This window comes from Mobula hypostoma, chromosome 10, assembly GCF_963921235.1.
Source record: "Mobula hypostoma chromosome 10, sMobHyp1.1, whole genome shotgun sequence".
NCBI classification, from domain to species: domain Eukaryota; kingdom Metazoa; phylum Chordata; class Chondrichthyes; order Myliobatiformes; family Myliobatidae; genus Mobula; species Mobula hypostoma.
The window spans coordinates 68,504,973-68,525,913 of record NC_086106.1 but is presented as its reverse complement, the minus strand read 5'-3'; positions in this window follow the sequence as shown (position 1 = coordinate 68,525,913).

The window sequence follows — 20,941 nt, the reverse complement described above, 5'->3', positions numbered from 1 at the left end:
TAAGCAGATATTAAGTTGGTCTGCGTAAATGGAAATCTTTATTTTTAGTTTGCTAAAGGAAATGGGGAGATAACATAAGAATAAGCACAAGGAATGCTCAGCCTCATTAATGGCCCTAATTACTCAGACTTCTCACCATTCAAGTCCTCACCCCTCTTCTCGTTAGATTTAACAGTCCTGCAACTCATAACTTGCACAGACATTGCATCACAATAAATACTTCAACAATAAGTGTGAAAGCAATCCAACCCGATGGCATATTCTTGGCAGTAATGTAGAATGCTTCCCTCTTTGAGATCGTATAATTAGCACTTGTCACTGATATATTTGCAACATTTTAACAGTATTATAGAGCATGGATAACCAAAAAGAATAGAATAACCCATGATGTTTCTCCTGTCCTTAGCTTTCTTAGGCACATAAATTTAGCGAAACGGTTGAAGTGTTTCATACAAATGAAAGTTATAATTATTTTATGCAGTTTAGATTTTATACTCTTTCCTGTACTTTCAATCAAGCCATGATAGTTTTGTTTTCAGAAATTATTTTAGATAAAAACTTTTTCCTCTTTGATTTCTCAATTATGTTTCATCATTGGAAGCATAAAATGGGGTGGGGAAAATGATAGATGGCTAAACAATTGTCCTGATCTCCCTCTTAAGTGTTCTCTTTCATTTTTATACTCCTTGAGTGCCTCATTTGTCCCTTGCTGTACATACCTAATATGTGCTTCCTTCTTCTAAACCTGGGCTTCAATATCCCTTGAAAACCAAGGTACCCTGAACCTGTTAGCATTCATAGAACATAGAACATAGAATAGTACAGCACAGTACAGGGCCTTTGGCCCACAATGTTGTGCCGACCCTCAAATCCTGCCTCCCATATAAGCCCCCACCTTAGATTTCTCTATATACCTGTCTAATAGTCTCTTAAACTTCACTAGTGTATCTGCCTCCACCACTGACTCAGGCAGTACATTCCACGCACCAACCACTCTCTGAGTAAAAAACCTTCCTCTAATATCCCCCTTGAACTTCCCACCCCTTACCTTAAAGCCATGTCCTCTTGTATTGAGCAGCGGTGCCCTGGGGAAGAGACGCTGGCTATCCACTCTATCTATTCCTCTTATTATCTTGTACACCTCTATCATGTCTCCTCTCATCCTCATTCTCTCCAAAGAGTAAAGCCCTAGCTCCCTTAATCTCTGATCATAATGCATACTTTCTAAACCAGGCAGCATCCTGGTAAATCTCCTCTGTACCCTTTCTAATGCTTCCATATCCTTCCTATAGTGAGGTGACCAGAACTGGACACAATACTCCAAGTGTGGCCTAACCAGAGTTTTACAGAGCTGCATCATTACATTGCGACTCTTAAACTCTATCCCTCGACTTATGAAAGCTAACACCCCATAAGCTTTCTTAACTACCCTATCCACCTGTGAGGCAACTTTCAGGGATCTGTGGACATGTACCCCGAGATTCCTCTGCTCCTCCACACTACCAAGTATCCTGCCATTTACTTTGTACTCTGCCTTGGAGTTTGTCCTTCCAAAGTGTACCACCTCACACTTCTCCGGGTTGAACTCCATCTGCCACTTCTCAGCCCACTTCTGCATCCTATCAATGTCTCTCTGCAATCTTTGACAATCCTCTACACTATCTACAACACCACCAACCTTTGTGTCATCTGCAAACTTGCCAACCCACCCTTCTACCCCCACATCCAGGTCGTTAATAAAAATCACGAAAAGTAGAGGTCCCAGAACAGATCCTTGTGGGACACCACTAATCACAATCCTCCAATCTGAATGTACTCCCTCCACCACCACCTTCTGCCTTCTGCAGGAAAGCCAATTCTGAATCCACCTGGCCAAACTTCCCTGAATCCCATGCCTTCTAACTTTCTGAATAAGCCTACCGTGTGGAACCTTGTCAAATGCCTTACTAAAATCCATATAGATCACATCCACTGCACTACCCTCATCTACATGCCTGGTCACCTCCTCAAAGAACTCTATCAGGCTTGTTAGACACGATCTGCCCTTCACAAAGCCATGCTGACTGTCCCTGATCAGACCATGATTCTCTAAATGCCTATAGATCCTATCTCTAAGCATCTTTTCCTACAGCTTTCCAACCACAGACGCAAGGCTCACTGGTCTATAATTACCCGGACTATCACTACTACCTTTTTTGAACAAGGGAACAACATTCGCCTCCCTCCAGTCCTCCGGTACCATTCCCGTGGACAATGAGGACATAAAGATCCTAGCCAGAGGCTCAGCAATCTCTTCTCTCGCCTCGTGGAGCAGCCCGGGGAATATTCTGTGTTACGAGAATACACATAAAATTAAGATGTTTGCTGGCCTGGGCTAGCATCAGTGGCATCAGCAGTTGGTCTGCCACCTGCCCTCAGGGGAAGGAGAGATAAGGAACAATGGAGCAGCGTCTGGAGATGTGTAATGAAGGGATGTGGGAGGAAGAGCTGTCTGGAGCGGCTCCCCCCTTTGAACCCTGAACTGTTTGAAGTGATGGACAGGCGATACCCCAGCAGGGGGATAAAAAGGGACAGGTTCGCTAAGACAGACACACGCCACCCGAGGTAACGAGACCCTGGAAGCGGTGCGCTTCTCACGAGTGGGTGAGAAGTACCAGACAACGACAAGGGTGGAAAGGTACGATCAGCGGGAACCCGGTGTGTGTCCGCCCTTGCCTGGGTGCCGGGTTCACTGCAGAGGATCGACCGCATCTGGAGGAGGGGTCACAGTCGGTGACCTCAGGTGACATCACCAAGGACCCGCCCAAAAGCTGTTTGTGAGCAATCTCGCTGATCTGTGAGTGAAGCCGTGCTGAGTGCTGAGTTGTTCCTGTTCTCTCTGTCTCTCTTCCCCCACGTTGTCCATCGCCATGGAAACGATTACTGCGAACTGAACTTTGAGTCATTTTGAAATTTGGTCATTTACACCTAGACAACGATAGAGCTTGATTGATGCTGTTATCTTAATTCTGTGCACATGTGTGTTTATCATCACTGAACTGTTGCATTTATTATCCTTTCGATTACTGTGTTGCCTGTTTCTTTAATAAAACTTTCTTAGTTCTAGTACTCCAGACTCCAACTGAGTGATCCATTTCTGCTGGTTTTGGCAACCCAGTTACGGGGTACGTAACATAAGTGGGGTTCTCGTCCGCGATTTTGAACGCTAAATTTGGGACGGAGTAAATTGATTGGGTTAAAATTCCCGAAAGAAAGAAAAGACAAACAGCAGAAATGGAGGTTGAGGAATTTATAAAGGCGCCGACCTTGGAGGCATTAGAGGATGCCAGGAAATCGGAATTGATAGCTGTGGCAAAACGGGTGAATCTTGCTAAGGTGAAGTCGACAATGAGGAGAGAGGAGATACACAGAGCTATTGTAGAGCACTATGTATCTAAAGGTGTGTTTCCCCAAGGTGAGCTGGGGGAGGTGTCTATTGAAAAACCTGCTGGAGACGCGGTACAGGTACAGCTTGAAAAACTGAGACTCGAGCACGAGTTCCGGGTACGGCAGTTAGAAAGGCAGGAGAAAGAGAGAGAGGTAGAAAGGCAGGAGAGGGACAGACAGTTGGAGAGAGAAGAGAGAGAGAGGGACAGACAGTTGGAGAGAGAAGAGAGAGAGAGGGACAGACAGTTGGAGAGAGAGGAGAAACAGAGGGAAAGGGAATTTGAGCTGGAGAAGTTAAAGATAAGGGCCGAGCAGGGGCTCGTGCCGAACCAAGGTGGAGGGTTCCGGGCGACCCAGGAGGTTAGGCTGGTTCCCCCATTTGACGATACCGATGTGGATCGGTACTTTCTCCATTTCGAAAAAGTGGCCATAAGTCAGGACTGGCCAAGGGATAAGTGGGTTGTTTTACTTCAGAGTGTACTGAAAGGGAAAGCCCAACAAGCTTACTCCGCTTTATCCGCGGAAGATGCCCAGAAGTATGAGGTGGTGAAGGAGGCCATCCTCAGGATTTATGAGTTGGTCCCGGAGGCATACCGGCAGAGGTTCCGGAATGCGAGGAAGCAGTGGGACCGCACGTATTTGGAGTTTGCTCGTGAAATGCAAACATATTGTGAGCGTTGGTGCGCCTCGAAGGGGGTAGAGGGGGATTATGACAGACTGCTGCAGCTGATTCTGATTGAGCAGTTTAAAGGTTGTGTCCCTGAGGGTATGAGACCCTACCTCGATGAGAAAGAGGCAGCCACGTTAGCCGCAACTGCTAAGTTAGCGGATGAGTATGCGTTGACGCATAAAATGAAGGTTGCCCCGAGTAAAGGCTACCAGAAGGGTAGTCAGGACGGCGGGGAGAGTCCGCCGGAAAAGTCAGAAAGTAAGCCGGGGACTAGTGAAAAGGATAAGGTAGACCGGGAGCAGTCTGGTAGGAAGTCTCCTGGGGTCGTCTGTTATAATTGTGGGAAAGTCGGACACTTTGCGTCCAGGTGCTTTGCCCCAAGGAAGGAGACGGGGAAAGGAAAAGCGGAAATTTTGAATGGCTGTATTGAGCTGTTAAGCGAACCGCTAGGGAAGGACAGGTCTGAAAAAGTCCAGGAAGGGCGCGAGAGGTTTATCTCGGCCGGACTGGTGTCAGTGAAGGAGAGGTTAAAACCAGTTCCAGTGCGGATCTGGAGAGACACGGGAGCGTGTCAGTCACTAATACTGAAGAGTGTATTAGAGTTTAGCTCAGAGACCCAGACTGGGGAGGTAGAGGTCAAAGGTGTTGGGGAAGGGACAGAGTCAGTCCCTTTGCACCAGATACATTTACAGAGCAACCTGGTCTCTGGACTAGTCACGATCGGGGTGAGGTCCGAATTACCGATGAAAGACGTGGAAGTCTTGCTCGGTAATGACATCGCCGGAGGAATCGTGTTCCCAGTCGTGAGATTGACGGGTCAGCCTGCCAGCATGGAGGCCCCGCCCGCGATGGTGAATTTGGCTGAAACATTTCTGCCAACCTTGTATGAGACAGGGTGTAGTGAGATAAGAGGTAGTGAGGGAGCTGGGACGGACGTAGCAGTAGCCAGGAAAGAATTTGTGCAGACGCAGGAGCGAGACGAGGGGCTGATGGTTTTTGCCGAGACCGCTCTCTCTGACACAGCCTTGACAAGCTATTGTGCGGAGGAGGAAGTGCTAAGGAAGAAAGGGAAATCAAGTACAGTACCCGCAGATGAGGAATGGGGGGTGGTGCAAAAGAGTTATGGGGATGAGGTTTTTAACATGGCCCACGAGGTACCCCCCGGTGGACATTTTGCGGTGCTGGAGGAAACAGTTGGTGGAATCATGAAAGAGAGTTACCGGCTGCCCAGGGGGAAAAATGTTATTGATCATGACCAACGCGAACTGAGACGGTCACCGGCTTTTGATATGCTAACAAACCTAGTCGGTGTTAGCGTGGAAATCAATGAAGCTAGGGGCCCCCTGCTAAGAGGAAAAAAACATTTTGAAAAGATTAGGATGGGATCGGTCAGATGGGAGAAGGCTATTGTTTTGGCCAGGTCTACTGATAAGGTCTCTCCCTTAATCCCCGAAGGAGTAATTAAACGACTCGCACCCATGTGTTTGATTGTCCCGAGGAAATGCAAAGAACTGGGACGTTGGGTTATGTCTGTTACAATAGGGCAGGCAAGTAAACAACACCCATATTTTTTGAGTAATTCAGTGACTAAAGGGCTGATGAACACAGAGGTGTGTATTGGCAATTTAACACGGCTGTCTGAAGCCAGCTTGATAGTGAACCTTGAAAAAAATGAATTCGGCCACACGAAGATCACTTACCTGGGAATTGTGGTGACACAGGGGCAGCTGGCAGTGATGCAAGCTACAGTGCAGGCTATCGCTGACCTCCCAACCCCGACAGACAAGAGGGCCCTCAGAAGGCTCTTGGAGATGGTGGGGTACTGCAGGAAGTTTTGCAATAACTCTGCGGTCAATACCCGTCCCCCTCCTACTAAGCCCTTGCGAGAGAAAATTGAGTCGGAATGGGACGACCCTTGTTGTTGTGGTCCGGGACAAAACCAAATGAGAGGTTACATTGGTCGCAATTCATCAGTGTTTTTGGCCACTATGAAGTTTGCTGAGTTGGAGCCTGGTCTAAGGGATTATTAATAACACGTGTAAAAGGAACAGAAAATGTGATGACTGTCTGTCAAGGTGTTGACAGCTTCAAATTCTCTGTATTAGCTAAATAACTGTTAACGATGTATATTGTGTATGTATCAGATAATGTAGTCATGTTTGTAATTTTTACCTCCCGGTAAAAATCCTTAAAGGGGGGAAGTGTTACGAGAATACACATAAAATTAAGATGTTTGCTGGCCTGGGCTAGCATCAGTGGCATCAGCAGTTGGTCTGCCACCTGCCCTCAGGGGAAGGAGAGATAAGGAACAATGGAGCAGCGTCTGGAGATGTGTAATGAAGGGATGTGGGAGGAAGAGCTGTCTGGAGCGGCTCCCCCCTTTGAACCCTGAACTGTTTGAAGTGATGGACAAGGCGATACCCCAGCAGGGGGATAAAAAGGGACAGGTTCGCTAAGACAGACACACGCCACCCGAGGTAACGAGACCCTGGAAGCGGTGCGCTTCTCACGAGTGGGTGAGAAGTACCAGACAACGACAAGGGTGGAAAGGTACGATCAGCGGGAACCCGGTGTGTGTCCGCCCTTGCCTGGGTGCCGGGTTCACTGCAGAGGATCGACCGCATCTGGAGGAGGGGTCACAGTCGGTGACCTCAGGTGACATCACCAAGGACCCGCCCAAAAGCTGCTTGTGAGCCATATCGCCGGTCTGTGAGTGAAGCCGTGCTGAGTGCTGAGTTGTTCCTGTTCTCTCTGTCTCTCTTCCCCCACGTTGTCCATCGCCATGGAAACGATTACTGCGAACTGAACTTTGAGTCATTTTGAAATTTGGTCATTTACCCCTAGACAACGATAGAGCTTGATTGATGCTGTTATCTTAATTCTGTGCACATGTGTGTTTATCATCACTGAACTGTTGCATTTATTATCCTTTCGATTACTGTGTTGCCTGTTTCTTTAATAAAACTTTCTTAGTTCTAGTACTCCAGACTCCAACTGAGTGATCCATTTCTGCTGGTTTGGCAACCCAGTTACGGGGTACGTAACATGCCTCCCTCCAGTCCTCCGGTACCATTCCCGTGGACAATGAGGACATAAAGATCCTAGCCAGAGGCTCAGCAATCTCTTCTCTCGCCTCGTGGAGCAGCCCGGGGAATATTCTGTCAGGCCCCGGGGACTTATCTGTCCTAATGTATTTTAACAACTCTAACACCTCCTCTCCCTTAATATCAGCATGCTCCAGAACATCAACCTCACTAATTCACTTTTATTCTAACAGAAACATACAAACCTTGTGTTCTCAATGTTTCACTTTTAATGGTCTTGCACTTACCAAGCTTACCTTTCCCTTTTCAGCCTATCCCAATCCTTTCTGAGGCTATCAAAATTGGCCTTTCACCAATTTAGTATCTTAACCCAGGGAACAATTGTATCTGCTTTCATAATTATCTTGAAACTGTTTGAATTATGATCTGTAGATCCAATCTGTTCCTTTACATACACTCCACTGGTACCAACCCTGGCTCAATCCCTAACAGGAGATCCAGTATCGTGATCTCTCTGGTTGAGACCTCTATATATCGATTAAGAAATGTTCTTGAATATTCTGTGACAAACTCGATGGTTCAATGGTTCCATTTTAATCGCGGAGAATGTATAAAATATACAACCTGAAATTCTTACCCTCCACAGAAACCTTAAAACCCTGAAGAATGAATGACAGAAGAAAATTAAGCCGCCTGCCCTCTCCCATACACAAACAGCAGCAAGCAGCATCAAACACGCCCCCCCCAACCTATTCTATCAGAAAGCATCAGCGCTCCACCATCCAAGCAACAGAAAAAACCCAAAGAGAGACCATGGTCAACAGACCATCAAGAACTACTATTCAGCCCAGCAGTTTGACATCCCTCAGTCTCTCTTCCTCATTAGCAAGGAAGAGATATCACTTATTCCACAGTGAGAGGGGAGACAATCAGTCACTGTTTTGATGCTACAGTCGGTCTGTAGCCTTGCTTTATTTCGAGTCCCCCCGACTCGAAAATCAGCAGCAAATTCTCACTCACTATCGAGAGAGAGAGAGAGCTATCACCCGAGTGCAGAGGCTCTGATACCCACACTCGCTGTCTCGATGTTCCAGCTCCCCTCGACAATACAGAGGATAACTTTGCAAACCTTTCTGGAGGGAAACACTTCAGCATAGTAGGTTTAGTTAAGGCCTCCTTTTGGATGGAGATAGAAGAAGATTCCGAAGTGTTTCTTACCATAAACACTCATAAAGAGCTTTGTAATTATAATAAGCTTATTTTGGAGTAGCATCTTCACCCGCACTCTGGCAGAAAACTGTGGACCAGATACTACAAGACTGACCAGGCACACAGTGTTACCTGCATGACATCATCATTACCTGTAATGATGATAGAGAACACCTCCAACATTTCAAGGCAGCATTAAAAAGATTAGAAGTTATGGGCTTGGAGAGCAATGCATCAAGTGTGGATTCTTTAAACTAAGTGTCACTGGCTGTGGCCACACAATTGATGCACAAGGATTGCTCAAGTGTATTGAGAAAATTCAACCAGTGGTGGATGCCTCAGTTCCAAAGGTACTATAACAGGTGCCGAACCTGGCTACTATGCTCCTCCCCTTGAACTTATTACTACAGATTGGGAAGAAATGGCATTGGATACAGCAGTGCGAGGTGGCTTTCCAAAAGCTAAAGGAAATGGGGAAGTCAAATTCGGTCAGGCACTCGCATATTGTAATCCACATCATCCAGCAAGGATTGCCTGTGGTTCTTGTCATATGGTTTGCAATAGGTACAGTCATGTTGTGAGTGATAACATTTAGCGCCCCATAGTCTTTGCATCACATTTACTGCTATAGAGAATAATTATACTCAGATTGACAGAGAGTCCTTAAATCTGGTTTGGAGTGTAAAGATTTTCAACCAGTACTTGTATGGGAGAGAGTTTACAACCACAAGTATCCATTTTCAATCCACAGAAGGGTGTTCTACTAATAGCAGCAGCATGAATACAGAGATGGGCTCCGTTTTTTGGTGGACAAGGTTGACTCTAAGAGGACAACCAATGATTAGAAGAGGAAATACCTGAAAATTTTACAAAAGAGAACACTCCTCTTGACGTACTCTCCCTAATGCATGTCAAATTCTCCCTATCACTGCAGAGATGATCCAAGGGAAAACCAGAAAAAAAAGTTTCAGGTCCACATTAAAGTTCATGGAATAGTATGTTTTTTATGAGCAGAGATTAAGCTTATGTCTCCTTCCCACAAACAGTAATTTGCTAGGATCTTGTTATTTGGGTAATGCTTTTCCTTTCATGGGATATTCACAAATTTTCTCTTTCCATCCTAAATCCAGAAATAAGAATGTAAGACCGAAAGACATAGGAGAATAATTATGCCATTTGGCCCATCAAGTCTGCTCCGCTATTTCATCATGGCGGGTACATTTTCCCTCAGTCCCAATCTCTTGTGTTCTCCCTGTATCCCTCCATGCCCTGACTGAGCAAGGCATTTCAGAAAGAGTTTGCTTTGCTGTAATTTTATTCACAAAGTATGGTCTGGCAATAATCATATGAGAAATTTAAGATGTTGCTTTAGAAAGAGTAAGCAAAGAAATTGCTGGTGCCTCACAGAAAGTAACAACAAAAATAGTTGTAATGTGTAAGATGATTTCCCCAAAATCTTATGGCATCCAATCTTCACTTACTATTTAAGGGCGGAGCAGGTCTGTATTTTTCTAGAAGTTTATCTTCAGCTTGTTTTGCGCCATTGAAACTGACTATTTCATAGTTTCTGTCTATATCAATGGAAGTTATCGCTCTAGTTTTTAGTATAGAATGATTATGTTTTTTGTTCTTTGTCCTTTCTTTGTTCTCTCCTTTCCTTACAGAAGAGTAAGTTGATTACTATTATTTTTTTGTTATAAACACCAAATAAAACAGCCATTACCACCAAAATCTATACTTCCTTTTTTGACTTCTAAGGAACCTCTGGATCATAACATTTCCAGATCGGACACTGGTGTGTAGAACAGTTCTCCCAATTTAAATATCAGTTTTCCAGTGCAAGTGAGGAGGAACTGGGAGGCAATGCTTTCTCTGAACTATGCCGAAGACAATGCTGAGTTGTGTGTCTAGTATTTTTTCTCCTTTGCTCCAACATAACAACTACAGTACAGCTAAGTGCTTCATTAGATCATTTCAGAGGGTAGTTAATCATCATCTAAATTAATACAGGTCTGAATCACACACAGGTCAGAACAGCTAAAAGAAGTAGATTTCTTACTCTGAAGGACATTAGTGAAGTAAAGGTATTTTTACAGCAATCCATTAATTTTATGGTCTTCATTACAAGGATAGGGTTTAAAAGAAAACTAGATTAATAATGAAGTTAAGTTCCACAGTTACTACTTCTTCCAGATGTGGTATATGACTTAGTTAGTAGAACTATTGCTATAAATGCTGATGAATAGTATCATGATGTATTATAACTTTAAATTGATGCAGAGGTCCGTATTAAACTGAGCTCCTGTACATGAGGGCCTTGCTCTGATAATACGACATAGATCGAAAAATTAAAATCCATTTATCTTTTTCTGTATTAATGCGACCTGACCTTTCATACATTTCCAACATTTTCTCTTCTTACATCAAACCTTTTACTGAAATACTTTGAAAACCAAATGGGAATCAAATAGAATTAATGTAACAATGTAACAAGATGGGTCGGATATTCCATGTAGTACAGGGGACAGGTAGGATGCTAATACGAGCTATCTCTTACATGTTAATTGTTAGTATAACAGCTTCTGTAGAGATGATCCTGTGAAACAATGGGACTAGAACAATTCTTGAAAAAAAAAGCCTCACAGTGGACACGAACTTCAACCCTTAAAGTACCTAAAGTGCTATTGGAGGAAAAGATTTGATAGAACCTCAAGGAGAAAAGGAATGCAACAGGGGATGCACAGGCATAAGTTGGCAAAATGGACATGGAGCTTGATTAAAGGGGTCTTGGAACTGAAAAGAAACAACAGCAGCAGGGATGCATTGGGTGGAAGCAGTGCACCTTCTGTAATCCAGGTGTGTGACATCAGAGATCTCATCCACAATCTAATCCTGTAACCCCAATTTGATCCAAAGTTTATTTAAATAACTGTATCAGATGCTTAGTACAGTTGTTTGATCTGTTGCTAGAGATCACTGACTAGGTTACATGGACGAAAAGAATTGTCTATTAATTCAGTAATTTTTAATTGGAAGCTGGGTTTCCAATTTTATAATCTAAACCTATTTTGAACTCTGAGTTTCCCTAATTACTTATTTCATGGGGTTTTATATGAAAAATGCAGTGTCATACATAAAACAAAGTAAGAGTAAGTCTTACTCTTCACACAATTAATAGCCTAGAAATAGATGAATTGTACAGTAGAGAAACAAGAGAAAATCTGCAGACGCTAGAAAACTGAACAACACACACAAAATGCTGGAGAAACTCAGCAGGCCAGGAAGCAACTATGGAAAAGAGTACAGTTAACGTCTTGGGCCAAAACCCTTCAGAGGAACTGGAGAAAAAAAGCTGAGGAGTAGATTTAAAAGGAGGGTGGAGGGGAGAGAGAAACACAAGGTGACAGGTGAAACCTGAAAGAGGAGGGGAAGACTTAAAGAGTTGGGAAGGACATTTGTGAAAGAGACAGAAGGCCATGGTAGAAAAAGAAGGGGAAGGAGCACCAGAAGGAAGCGATGGGCAGGCAAAGAGATAAGGTGAGAGAGGGAAACGGGGATGGGAACTGGTGAAGGAGGGGGGGCATTACCAGAAGTACAAGAAATAGATGTTCATGCCAACAGGTTGAAGGCTACCCAAACAGAACACAAGGTGTTGTTCCTCCAACCTAAGTGTAGCCTCATCACAGTACTGGAGGAGGCCATGGATAGACATATCAGAATGGGAATGGAAAGCGAAATTAAAATGGGTGGCCACTGGGAGATCTCACTTTTTCTGGTAGATGGAGTATTGGTGCACGGCAAAGCAGTCTCTGAATCAATGTCGGGCCTCACCAATATACAGGAGGCCACACTGTGAGTACCGGATACAGTATATGACCCCAAAAGACTTACAGGTGAAGTGTTGCCTCACCTAGAAGGACTGTTTAGGGCCCCAAATGGTGGTGAGGGAGGAGGTGAGGGGTAGATGTAGAACATGTTCCACTTGCAATGATAAGTGTCAAAAGAGAGATCAGTGTGGAAGAAAAAATGGACAAGGGAGCCCTGTAGGAAGTGATCCCTGTGGAAAAGCAGAGCGTGGGGGTGGGGGGGGGGGGAGGGAAAGATGTGCTTGGTGGTGGGCTCTCGTTGGAGATGGTAGAAGTTTCAGAGAATTATGTGCTGGATGCGGAGGCTGGTGGTCTGGTAGGTGAGGGCAAGAGGAACCTTATTCCTGGTAGAGTGGTGGGAGGATGGCATTAGAGCAGACATGCGTGAAATGGAACAGATGCGGTTGAGGGCAATGTTGATGGTGGAGGCAGGGAAGCTCATTTCTTTGCAAAAGGAGGACACCTCCTTCGTTCTAGAATGAAAAGCCTCCTCCTGAGAGCAGATACGGTGGTGATGGAGGAATTGAGACAAGGGGATGGCACTTTTACAAGTAACAGGGTGGGAAGAGGTATATGTCCAGGTAGCTGTGAGAGTCTGTGGATTTATAACAGATATCGGTGGGTAAGCTGTCCATGGAGATAGTGACAGTGAGATCAAGAAAGGGGAGAGAGGTGTTGCAAATGCAACAGGTAAATTTGAGGGCAAGGTGGAAGTTGGATACAAAATAGGTGAAGTCGATGAGTTCAGCATGGCTGCAGGAAGCAGCATCTGTGCACTCATCGATATAGCATGGGAAAAGTGAGAGACAGTCACCAGTGTAGCCTTCGAACATAGACTATTCCATGTAGCCAGCAAACAAGCAGGCATAGCTGGGACCCATGCGAGTGCCCATGGCTACATGTTTTGTTTGAAGGAAGTGGGAGGAGCCAAAGGAGAAATTATTTAGAGTGAGGACAAGTTCCATTAGGTGGAGGAGAGCTTAGAGGCCTTCGTAGTAGGGGATGGAGGTGTAGAGAGTCTGGACATCCATAGTTAAAATAAGATGATGGGTGCCAGGGAACCTGAAATCATTGAAAAGATCCAGAGCGTGTGAAGTGTCACAGATGTAGGTAGGAAGGGACTGAACTAGGGCGGAACAAACAGAGCTGAGGTGTGCAGATATGAGTTTAGTGGGACAGGAACAAGCTGAAACAATGGATCTACCTGGACAAGTGGGTCTGTAAATCATGGGTAGAAGATAGAAATGGGAGGAGCGGGGTGCGGGAACTATGAGATTGATGTCAGTGGATGGGAGATCCCCAGAGCCAATAAGATTGGTGATGGTGTGGGAGATAATGGCCTATTGTTCCTTAGTGGGGTCCTGTCCAAGAGGTAACAGGAGGTGTTTGAGAGTTGGCGCTGGGCCTCAGCAAGGCAAAGGTCAGTCTGCCAGACTACTACAGAACCTCCCTTACTTGCAGGTTTGATGGTGAGGTTAGGATTGGTACAGAGGGAGTGGAGAGCTATGCATACAGATGGAGTGAGGGTGTTGAAATCTAGACTCTCAATGTCCCGTCAGCAGTTAGCAATGAAAAGGTCTACAGCAGGCAGAAGACCAGGGTGGGGTGTCCAGGAAGAGGAGGAGGGTTGAAGACAGGAGAAGGGATCATTGGAGTGGGGTGGAGAGTCCTTGCCAAAAAATAGGCTTGGAGTAGAGGTGGCAGAAGAAGATCACAACAACTTGATGGGCATGGAACTCACTGAGGTACATTGGACGAGTTACATCATATAAAACAAAACTATCCTTAGGCTATGTACACTTTGATATTTTGCATTGGATTTGGAATCTTGCACATGTAATCCAATGCCATCATTTTTTGATGCACTGAAGGAAAGTTTGTTGAATAATATTCAATTTGATGACATGTTGTATTAACACCATACAAGGAACAAAATGAATGCATCGTAAAGCCTTTTATCTTGGTGCTACTGCTCTGCTGATCCAAGCAACTAGATGTAAGGACATATTCAACTCAGAAGGGAACATGTCATCTGAGACAGTCAATACTATGTGCATGTTTGAATGATGCTGAGGTAAATTTAAAATGAGCAAGAAACCAAGTAGGCAATTCTGTTGAGATATTTCCATTGACAGGAAAAACTTGGCATTGATATTTCACTTCAATTTGCCACCTGCAAAATGTAATGAAATGGGTATATGTTTAACCAATTACTGCACAACCTTATGTATTGGAATGTAACCTTTTCTCTTCTTGGTGTACAGGCCATGAAACAAAACAGCTGTCTAGTCTTAATATCATTTCATGTAACCTAATTTTCAGTAATGAAATGATTTCCATGTAATTTGAGTTTAATAAATTTCACAAGAAGATTAATTTACAGAAACGCTATTTACTTTTGAAAGGCAATGATAACATGCAGCAGAAAAACCTGAGTCTATAACTTCAATATCAAATAGATGAACTCTTCTCCAACTGTTTTGTACAAGAATCTTGTTATGTGGATGGATGCAAAAATTTACATTTTCATTTCTGCATTATGTACTTTACTGTTGTTAAGATGAATACATCTTAAAGATCTGTAAAATCTAACTGATAAGATTTCTATATTTGGAAGGAATGCAAATTACCTTACAATTTTGATCCACTTGGTATTACTGTATTTAAATTGCTTTTCTTCTGAAGTTAACTGACCAGTTATATCTGAGCATAATAACAATTTAGCACTTTTATTATAAATTCATCTCTTCTCAAATAGGTTATCTCATTTTTCCAAAGAATCACCAAGTATACCATAAATATCTAACAAATAAAAAATACATTGGCATCCATTATTCCCCTTAGTATTCCTCTGTCTATCTTTCCTTAAGAGCTTGGGCTTTATGTATCTGCCTTCGTACCAATGCATCTCCTTGAAATCAGATCAGTTTTGGGCTCACTGGTAGATTTTGCTTAACTGGAACTGACAAGCAGATAGACATTGCATATTCAGGATGCTCTTTATCGACTTCAGCTCAGCATTGTATACTATCATCCCCTCAAAACTAATCAATAAGTTTCAAGAACTTGGTCTCAATACCTTCTTGTGCAATTGGATCCTCAATTTCCTCACTTAGTTCAGATTGGCAACAACATCTCCACAATCTCCATCATCACATGTGCACCACAAGGCTGTGCACTTAGCCCCCTGCTTTACTTGATTTACACTTATAACTGTTTAGCTAAGCACAGCTCCAATGCCATATTCAAGTTTGCTGACAATACCACTGTGGTAGGCCAAATCAAAGGTGGTGACAAATCAGCATATCGGACGGAGATTGAAAATCTGTTTGAGTAGTGCCACACCTTGATGTCAGCAAGAGCAAGGAGCTGATTATAGACTTGAGGAGGAGGAGACTGGAGGTGCATGAGCCAGTCTTCATGAGGAGGGTAAGAGGTGGAGAAGGTTGGCAACTTTAAATTTCTCGGTGTTACCATTTCGGTAAAACTGTTCTGGGTGCAGCACATAAGTGCTGCAGACCCTTTACTTTCTTAGGAGTTTGCGAAAAATCGGCGTGACTTCTAAAACTTTAAGAAACCTCTATAAATGTGTGGTGGTAAGTATATTGACTGGCTGCATTACAACATGATCTGGAAACACCATTCTCCTTGAATGTAAAATCCTCCAAAATGTGGCGGATGCGGCCAAGTCCATCACAGGTAACGCCCTCCCAACCATTGAGCACTATGAAGCATTGTCGCAGGAAAGCAGCATCTATCATCAGGGACCTCTACCACCCAAGTCATGCTCTCTTTTTGCTGTTGCCATCAGGAAGAAGGTACAGGAGCCTCAGGACTCACGCCACCAGCTTGAGGAACAGTTATTACCCCTCAAGCACCAGGCTCGTGAACCAAAGGGGATAATTTCTCTCAACTTTACTTGCCCCATCACTGAAATGTTCCCACGACCTATGCACTTACTTTCAAAGACTCTTCATCTCATGTTCTTGATATTTATTGTTTATTTATTATTATTATTTCTTTCCTTTTGTGTTTGTACACTTTGTTGTCTTTTGCATACTAGTTGAATGTACAGATAGAGCAGACTTTCGTTGATTCTATTATGGTTTGTGGATTTATTGAGAACACCTGCAAGAAAATAAATCTCAGTGTTTTATATGGAGGCCTATATGTATTTTGATAATAAATTGATTTTGAACTTTGATCTTTAAAAATAATATGAAATCCAACATACGGTACCAACAACCAAACAGTGATTCAAAATAACTCTAACCTCTGGGATTAAACAGTAAATATTTTGTATCTTACTATATTTCTTTGATATTGCAATCATTTAAGTGGATAATGTATTTTGTATAAATCTTATGCCAAATTCTGTTATTATAGGTTAATTTACATATTATTCAACTAAATTCAAAAATTGTAATCACACAATTTTTTTCTTTTTGTTCATCATTTACAAATGGTTGGTAGTAATCTAAATCCCAAGTGGTTTGCTTGGGTTATGGGTTGTATTGATTGCATTACTTGATTTGCAATCAGAGGTCGACATATTTGAAATACTTCAAACAACACTGGGTCAGGCAGAATCTGTAGAAAGAAAAAGTGAGATAATATTTCAGGAGAAAGGTCATCCTTCAGAACTGGGAAAGAAAGAATAAGAATTCAAATTCCATAAGACCATAAGACAAAGGAGCAGAAGTTGGCCATTCGGCCCATCGAGTCTGTTCCACCATTTTATCATGAGCTGATCCATTCTCCCATTTAGTCCCACTCCCCCGCCTTCTCACCGTAACCTTTGATGCCCTGGCTACTCAGATACCTATCAATCTCTGCCTTAAACACACCCAATGACTTGGCCTCCACTGCTGCGCGTGGCAACAAATTCCATAGATTCACCACCCTCTAACTAAAATAATTTCTTTGCATTTCTGTTCTGAATGGGCACCCTTCAATCCTTAAGTCATGTCCTCTCATACGACTCCCCCATCATGGGAAACAACTTTGCCACATCCACTCTGTCCATGCCTTTCAACATTCAAAATGTTTCTATGAGGTCTCCCCTCATTCTCCTAAACTCCAAGGAATACAGTCCAAGAGCAGACAAACGTTCCTCACATGTTAACCCTCTCATTCCTGGAATCATTCTAGTGAATCTTCTCTATACCCTCTCCAACATCAGCACATCCTTTCTTAAATAAAGAGACCAAAACTGCCCACAGTACTCCAAGTGAGGCCGCTCCAGCGCCTTATAGAGCCTCAACATCACACCATGCTCCTATACTCTATTTCTCTAGAAATGAATGCCAACATTGCATTCGCCTTCTTCACCACCGACTCAACCTGGAGATTAACCTTAAGGGTATCCTGTACGAGGACTCCTAAGTCCGGTTGCATCTCAGAACTTTGAATTCTTTCCCCATTTAAATAATAGTCTGCCCGCTTATTTCTTCTGCCAAAGTGCATAACCATACACTTTCCAACATTGTATTTCATTTGCCACTTCTTTGCCCATTCTTCCAATCTATCCAAGTCTCTCTGTAGACTCTCTGTTTCCTCAGCACTACCGGGCCCTCCACCTATCTTCATATCGTCAGCAAACTTAGCCACAAAGCCATCTATTCCATAATCCAAATCATTGATGTACAATGTAAAAAGAAGCAGCCCCAACACGGACCCTTGTGGAAAACCACTGGTAACCGGCAGCCAACCAGAATAGGATCCCTTTATTCCCACTCTCTGTTTCCTGCCAAGCAGCTAATGCTCTATCCACGTATGTAGTTTTCCCATAATTCCATGGGCTCTTAACTAGTTAAGTAGCCTCATGTGTGGCACTTTGTCAAAGGCCTTCTGAAAATCCAAAAATACAACATCCACTGCATCTCCCTTGTCTAGCCTACTTGTAATTTCCTCAAAAAATTGCAATAGGTTTGTCAGGCAGGATTTTCCTTTAAGGAATCCATGCTGAGTTCTGCCTATCTTGTCATATGTCACAGGTACTCTGTAACCTCATCCTTGATAATCGACTCCAACAACTTCCCAACCACCGATGTCAAGCTAACAGGTCTATAATTTCCTTTTTGCTTCCTTGCCCCCTTTTTAAATAGCGGAGTTACATTTGCAATCTTCCAGTCTTCCGGAACCATGCCAGAATCTATCCACTTTTGAGAGATCATCGCTACTGCCTCCACAATCTCCACAGCTACTTCCTTCTGAACACGTGGGTGCATTCCATCTGGTCCGGGAGATTGATCTACCTTTAGACTATTCAGCTTCCTGAGTACTTTCTCTGTCATAATTGTGACTGCACACACTTCTCTTCCCTGCCACCTTTGAGTGTCCGGTATACTGCTGATGTCTTCCTCAGTGAAGACTGATGCAAAATACTCATTCAGTTCCTCCGCTATCTCCTTATCTCCCATTACAATTTCTCCAGCATCTTTTTCTATTGGTCCTATATCTACTCTCACCTGTCTTTTACGCTTTATATAAACGTTTGTACTTGAAAAAGCTTTTAGTATCCTCTTTGATATTATTTGCTGGCTTCCTTGCATAGTTAATCTTTTCCCTCTTAATGACCTGCTTAGTTTCCTTTTGTAATCTTTTAAAAACTTCCCAATCCTCTGTCTTCCCACTAATTTTTGCTTCCTTGTATGCCCTCTCCTTTGCTTTAACTTTGGCTTTGACTTCTCTTGTCAACCATGGTTGCATCCTTTTTCCATTCGAAAATTTCTTCTTTTTTGGAATATATCTGTCTTGCACCTTCCTCACTTCTCGCATAAACTCCAGCCACTGCTGCTCTGCCGTCTTTCCCGCCAGTGTCCCCTTCCAGTTGACTTTGGCCAGTTCCTCTCTCATGCCACTGTAACTTCCTTTACTCCACTGAAATACTGACACATCAGATTTCGGCTTCTCTTTTTCAAATTTCACAGTGAGCTCAATCATGTTATGATCACTGTCTCCTAAGGGTTCCTTGACCTCAGTCTCTCTAATCACTTCTCTTTCATTACTCAATACCCCAATCCAGTACAGCCCATCCCCTAGTGGGCTCAACAACAAGCTGTTCTAAAAAGCCAACTTGCAGACATTCTACAAATTCTCACTTGAGATCCAGTGCCAACCTGATTTTCCCAATGCAGTCGCATGTTAAAATCCTCCACAATTATCATAACACTGCCCTTCCGACAAACCTTTTCTATTTCCTGTTGTAATTTGTAGTCCACATCACTGCAGCTGTTTGGAGGCCAATAAATAACTGCCATCAGGGTCCTTTTACCCCATTATGGAACTTCTAATTTTAAGTTTTTTAAAGTAATATTTAATATCAATAATGTTATAACTCCTATTATCTAATAAATCTCATAACAAGTTCATTAGTAACTACCAAGAAGAGAACTGCTATCTTTATCCAGTCTACTCTCACTGCTACACTTGCATGGCAGAGGTGGATTCAAAAGAGGCTGAGGTGTTGCACTGCTAATCGGGTGAGCATTACAGCAGTATTTAGCGAGGATATCTAGTTGGAATGACTAGTAAGACTGTCAGAATTTAGGAATAAGAAAAAGTTCAATTACTTTGATGGTGTTATACGATTGGCTTCCAAATAGAGTGAATTTGAAGGGCGAATACAGTATATAGGCAGAGTACAAAAGAATCAAGGATCATTTGGTAGTGGAGTTCAGGATCTTAACTTTCCAAATATTGACTGAAATTGCATTGGTGCAAAGGGCTTAGATGGGAAGGAATTCATAAAATGCATTTAAGAGAGTTTTTTGAAACACTCTGTGGTAATTCCTCATCGGCACGGGCAGTAAACATGGCCTTTTCTGAGGGAACAAGCATGTGCAAGCGATTGAAGTGTTTGTGGAGGACACTTTACGAACCGTGACCATAATTCATCGAGATTCCAGATAGTCATGAGAAAAGTTTGCGTTGGTAATCAAGTTATGGATTTAATGTCAAAGAAAATAGATTTTGACCCGAGAGAGATGAATGGGAAGCAGCTGCTGGAAGGAAAGAATACTAGATAAGTGGGAGGCTTTAAATAACAAGACAGTAATGCAGAGTCAGCCTGTCCTTCTAAGGGTAGGTAGCAAAGGTGGTAAGTTTAGGGAAAACAGGTTGTTGAAGATTTGATCAGGAAAAAGAATGAAGAATACATCAGGTGTAGGAAATTGATAATGAGGAGTCACTTCAAGATTATAAAGAATACAAAAGAAAAAAAGAGAAAATTATTAAGGTAAGGAGGGCTGTGACAGAACAATGGCAAGTCGGACTCTTATACCTTAGAATCCTTAATCCTTCAAGAAATTTATTAGAAACAAGAGAACAGCTAAGAAAGAAATAAATCCCCTCAAGAGGCAGAGGTGCCAGCCAAAACGGAACAGTTATGACTCAATTTAACTGAGCAGCATAATGTGTCTTCAATCATTAATGGAGCGGGTATTCCATCAGAGCATTCAAAAGACAAGAAAGACTGCATAAAGCAAAGGAATAAAAAATAATATAAGTACAAAAAGGGAGTAAATATAATGATGTTGTTGCATATAGCTCCCAGCAGGCTTCATAAAAACCATTCCGTCTAATTGTTCTTTAAAATCACGCTTGAGAAGGGAAACGTTCCCTATATCCACTTTCACATTTACTAATTCCCTATCTTTAGTTAACTTAACTGGTTCACAAGCATACCTGAATAGTGAACTGTCTCTTTTCATCTAAGATATATA